Below are 6,000 nucleotides of genomic sequence, written 5' to 3'. Positions count from 1 at the left end.
TATATGAAACAATAATAAATTGATTTCAGGAGCTAGACAGTCCTGCAATAATAGTAATAGTGGGAGATTTCAACACCTCACTTTCAACAATGTATGAAATGACCAAATCCAAATTCAATAAGAAAACAAAGGTCTTGAAAAGCAGCATAAACCAAATAAGTCTATGTGACACATACAAAACACTCTACTCCACAAGCTGACTACACATTCTTCTAAAGTGCATGTTTGTTATTCTCTGTGCTATCCTCGGAATAGACTTTATGGTAGGCCACAAAGGAAGTCTATTATATTTAATATTACTGAAATCACATATAATGTTTTCTCCAACCACAAGGTAATAAAACTAAAGACCCATTTTCTTTTTTTTCTTTTATCTCTTTTTTTCTTTCTTTCTTTAAAATAAATAAATAAATAAATAAATAAGTTGGAGTCTCACTCTGTCACCCAGGCTGGAATTCAGTGGTGTGATCTCGACTCATCACAACCTTTCATGTTCAAGCAATTCTCCTGCCTCATACTCCTGAGTAGCTGGGACTATAGGCACACACCACCATGCTAGGCTAATTTTTGTAGTTTTAGTGGAGACGGAGTTTCACTGTATTGATGAGGCTAGCCTCAAACTCCTGACCTCAGGGGATCCACCCACTTCAGCCTTTCAAAGTGCTCGGATTATATGCATGACCACCATGCCTGACTGAGACTCATTTTCTAAAACCTGAAAAATATATATTATTTGGAAATTAATAAATACACTCTTCAACAACCTATGGTTAACTGAAGAATCTGCAAGGAATTGAATAATTTTCACAAACAAAAGAAAAATTAAAACATACTAAAGCTTCTGAAATGCAGCTAAATCAAAGTTGAGAAATATATATGTGTAAACATATAGATATATAAGAAGAAATGTAAAATTTATAACATAAATTTACACACAAGGAAGCAGAAAAAATGTAAACTAGAGGACAGTACTTTTGTAAAAAATATGGCATAGTAAAGGAAGCTGCCATCAATTGCCCCCAACCCTAACCCCCCAAGAACACCCACAGAAAAACCAAAACCAAGTATACAGTGCCGAGATTATCAACATCAATAACGCAGAGCTCAAAACTGAGAATGAGGCTGTTTCTAGGGTGACAGAGAAGTGAAGAAACCAGGCAGAGGGCAAAAATTTGGCCTTTTATATTCATGACACTAGTCCTCTAGTCTGCTGACAAACAAGTGTTAAAAAATAGAAAAAGAAAAACTCCTCTGACTCTTGGTTACTACATTGAATAAAATAAAGTTGAAGTGGATGGACAGCTTCCCCATCACTTTGGATTTCCTGGCAGCAAAACTATTCATGCCTTAGCCCAAGGAAGCCTTGTGAGCACCTGAAAAGTGAAAAATAACCTGGGGACAACAAGGGATGAAGTAGCAAGACAGGACTACCATCTCCAGCCTGGATAGCTCAGTCACAGGAGATGCCAAACCTGAATACCTCTACAGCATTACCATAAGGTATGAGGTATATCATATAATTTCCTTGATGACAAACCTGTAGAGAGCCTTCTCACAGGCTTAGGATATCCCCTTCAAAATCTCTCAGACAGGAGACTGTCAGTGTTTCAAAGTTTGTTAGAGCTGAGATAAACCTGGGCTAAAGGCACCATCTACTGCCAAACAGAGGAACTGACCTAGCCAAAATCAAGCAAACCATGTCCCACCATACTTTTGTCTTAAAGAAAACCCAAAGCAATTATATACAACAAAATGCAAAATAAGACAGAGAAAACAATAAACTAAATAACTAGTCCTTCAATAAAAAGATATATATGTATAACCACAAGAAATAATACCAAACAGGTAATTATAACATCCCTAAATGGACAAAGCATAAACCATTGACCAATGCTAATTAATGAGAATGGCTATCAGTGGTTATCGGATCAAGAATTCAAAATATCAGTTTCCAGGAAACTCAGATCTCTAAAACAACACAGAAAAGGAACTGATACAATTCTGAGAGAAACTTTTAAAAATGGACTGAAAGTATTTAAAAATAAAAAGAGTCCCAGAACTGAGAAATATACTGGTTGAAGTGGAAAATTCAGAAGGCTTTCAACGGCAGAAGAGAACAAACAGAATGAAGAATCAGTGAGCTCTAAAATGAGTTAGGACCAGGTGTGCAGGCTCAGGCCTGTAATCACAGCATTTTGAGAGGCTGAGACTGGTTGATCAGTTGAGGTTGGCAGTTCAAGACCAGTCAGGACACCATGGTGAAACCCCATCACTACTAAGAATACAAAAAATTCTCTGGGCATAGTGGTGCACACCTGGAATCCCAGCTATTCAGGAGGTTAAGAGAGGAGAATCACTCGAACCTGGGAGGCAGACATTGCAGTGAGTCAGTGTTGTGCCATTGAACTCCAGCCTGGGCAACACAGAGAGACTTTGTCCAAAAAAAAAAAAAAAGTAACATAAAAAAGAAAAGAAATGAAAATTAACATAGGTTATTAAGAAATGAACAAAGAACAAAACAGAAAAACAATAAAAAAGAATGAACGACATTTACCAGATATACAAAATTCTCTTGAATAAGCAAATCTAATATTTAGCAATATTCATGAAAGAGTTCAGCAAATGGAAGGTATATACAGCATATTCAAATGAATAATAACAACTTTCAAAAATTTGAGAGATATAAATATATAGGTTCAGAAAGATCAGAGACTACAAAATGATTAATACGCCATAAAACTACCCCACAACAAACAAGAATCAAGCACTCACTCTCAGTCACCACTGCAAGCTCACTCACCTTGTTCTTCTACCACTCTACTATCCCACTCCTCCGCCCATCGCAATAGAAAAAGATATAGCCATACTGGTCATTGACAATGGCTCTGGTGTGTGCAAAGCTGGCTTTGCTGGGGACGACGGTCTCCGAGCCATGTTTCCCTCCATTGTGGGGCACCCCCAACACCAGGGAGTGATGGTGGACATGGGTCAGAAGGACATCTATGTGAGAATGAAGCCCACAGCAAGCACAGCATCCTGACCCTAGAGTACCCCATCGAAAATGGCATCATCACCAATTGGGACAACATGGAGAAGATCTGGCACCATTTCTACAATGAGCTGCATGGGGCCCCAGAGAAGCAGCCAGTGCTGCTGACCAAGGAACCCCTGAACCCCAAGGCCAACAGAGAGAACATGACTCAGATTATGTTTGAGACCTTCAACAACCCAGCCATGTATGTGGCCATCAGGGATGTGCTGTCCCTCTATGCCTTTGGGCACAGCACTGGCATTGCCATGGACACCGGAGACAGGGTCACCCACACAGTGACCATCTAGGAGGGCTACTCCCTTCCCCATGCCATCCTACTTCTGGAGCTGGCTGGTTGGGACTTGACTGAGTAACTCATGAAGATCCTCAATGAGCGAGGCTACAACTTCACCATCGCAGCTGAGTGGGAAATCATGTGCGACATCAAGGAGAAGCTGTGCTAGGTCTACCTGGACTTCAAGCAGGAGATGGCCACTGCCACATCCTCCACTTCTCTGGAGAAGAGCTACAAACTGCTCGCTGGCCAGATCATCACCATTGGCAATGAGCGGTTCTGGTGTCCAGAGATGCTGTTACAACCTTCCTTCCTGGGTATGGAATCTTGCGGCAACCACTAGACCACCTTCAACTCCATCGTGAAGTGTGACGTGGACATCTGCAAAGACCTGTACACCAACACGGTACTATCCGGCGGCACCAACATGTACCCAGGCATTGCTGACAAGGTGCAGATGGCGATCACTGCCCTGGCTCCTAGCATCATGAAGATTAAGATCATTGCACCCCCAGAGAACAAGTACTCAGTGTGGATTGGCGGCTCCATCCTGGCCTCACTGTCCACCTTCCAGCAGATGAGTATTAGCAAGCAGGAGTATGACGATTCAGGCCCCTCCATCGTCCACCACAAATGCTTCTAAATGAACTGAGCAGATGTGTAGAATTTGCTGCATGGGTTAATACAGAAGTATAAATTTGCCCTTGGCAAATGCGTACACCTCATGCTAGCCTCATGAAACTGGAATAAGCATTTGAAAAGAAATTGTCCTTGAAGCTTTTATCTGGTATCAGCACTGGATTGTAGAACTTGTTGCCGGTTTTGACCTTGTATTCAAGTCAACTGTTCCCCTTGGTATTTGTTTAATACTGTGTACATATCTTTGAGTTCAAACTTTAGTGCATGTGGCTTGGTCACTTCATGACTGCTGAGGTAAGAACGTGCTTGTGGAAGACAAGTCTGTGGCTTGGTGAGTCTGCGTGGCCAGTAGTCTCTTATCTGTGCAGGGTATTAATGTGTCAGGACTGAGTGTTCTGGGATTTCTCTAGAGGCTGGCAAGGGCTCCTGAAACAGTTGCTTCCAACCTGCCTGTCTGTCAGGGTTGGGAAGTCCAAGCCATAGGATCGTTTCCTTTCTTAGCTGATGTTTTCTCCCAGAACACCATGGGCTGTCACTTGCCTTGAGTTGGAAGCAGTTTGCATTTACACCTGTAAATGTATTCATCCTTTTAATTTATGTAAGGGTTTTTGTATGAAATTCTCGATTCTTTAAAGAGATGACAACAAATTTTTGTTTTCAACGGTTATGTGAGAACATTAGGCCTCAGCAACACATCATTGTGTAAGGAAAAATAAAAGTGTTGCCAAAAAAAAAAGAATCAAGCTCTCAAAGTCTGAGAAATAAAGAAAATTCTAAAAGCACTAAGGGAAAATAAACAAAAAAATAGAGGAACTTGAAATCATTCGGCAAAAGACTTGTCAATAATAGGCTTTTAAGGAATACACAGTATTAAAAGATATAAATTGTGATGTCAAAAATGTAATTGGAACAGAGGGTAAATGTCTAGAGTTTTTATGTGACAAATGTTTTCAGCTTAAGCTAGTTGATTATTAACTAAGATGTTTTCTCTGAGCCTTTGATGACCATCAAAAGCTATAGCAGCAACACTAACAATAAAAACAAAGCAGTCAAAGCTTACCACTACTGAAAATAATTAAATGCTAAATATTTAAAAGCAGACATGGGAGGAAGAAAGGAAAAAATGATGTATGACTCAATCAGAAACAACTAACAAGATAACAGTAGTAAGAACTTACCTATCAATGATTATCTTGAATGTAAATGAATTGAAACCAGGTATCTGAGGCTCAGGACAGGCCCAAGCAGTGTTGTGGCTGCCTGTCTGCATTTCAAGGTCACTGTATGGTAGGGTCAGTTCTTTGGCTAGAGAAAAGGCTTTTGTGTCACCAGAGGAGGGCTTATTGAGTTGATTTGAGAGACAATACAAGCACCAAGATTTGGAATGTCACAGGTTTGTGTTTGGGAAACCAGCCCAACACCCAGTGGGTACCCTGAGTCTGGAGGAGAAAAAGGAATTAGAAAGAGACACAATAAACATTTAAAATGTGTGTCCAGGAGACCAGCACATTGAAAGCTTGCTCAAGGCCCATTGCTCCTGGATTTCACCCAATTTATTGGTTTACAAGTTTTTGTTCTCAGGGCAGCTGGGAGGGGGAGGAAGGGATGAGGAAAAGGATTAATCAGTGAAGGAGAAATCCTGAGCCATTCAATAAGATGTTTGGCACTGGCAGTTTCTGTGCATTTCCTTAAGCAAAACTGTGTGTCAAACTTACTTAAGATCTGTAACTTATCAGGACTGAAATGGGTGGGAGCTGGTTTCAGAAGGAGCCAAGATGTTTGGATATACTCCACTGCTTCAAGGGAGAGTTATCTCCCTGAGCAACATGTGGAATGCTGTTGAGCATTTATGCACTCGGGGCATAAATACATGAGGGCAATAAGGAGACTTTTCTCCTCAGGGGCTGCCCATGGCTCCCCATGGGTTTCTTACACAGGGTAGACCAACTCAACTGGCACCCCAGAAACTCTCTTTTCCACAGTTAGTAGTTATCAGTTTTTGTTTTGGACAAAAGACAGGACAAGAGATAAACAA

At 40.8% G+C, this 6,000-nt stretch overlaps 1 pseudogene; it reads left to right on the top strand.

Moving 5' to 3' along the window:
- Positions 1 to 2,917: 2,917 nt before the first annotated feature.
- On the top strand, positions 2,918 to 3,969 carry LOC129025969 (actin, cytoplasmic 1-like; annotated as a pseudogene).
- The last annotated feature ends 2,031 nt before the right edge of the window (positions 3,970 to 6,000 follow it).

Source organism: Pongo pygmaeus, chromosome Y, assembly GCF_028885625.2.
Source record: "Pongo pygmaeus isolate AG05252 chromosome Y, NHGRI_mPonPyg2-v2.0_pri, whole genome shotgun sequence".
Lineage (NCBI taxonomy): Eukaryota > Metazoa > Chordata > Mammalia > Primates > Hominidae > Pongo > Pongo pygmaeus.
This window is presented reverse-complemented; position numbering and strand designations above follow the sequence as displayed.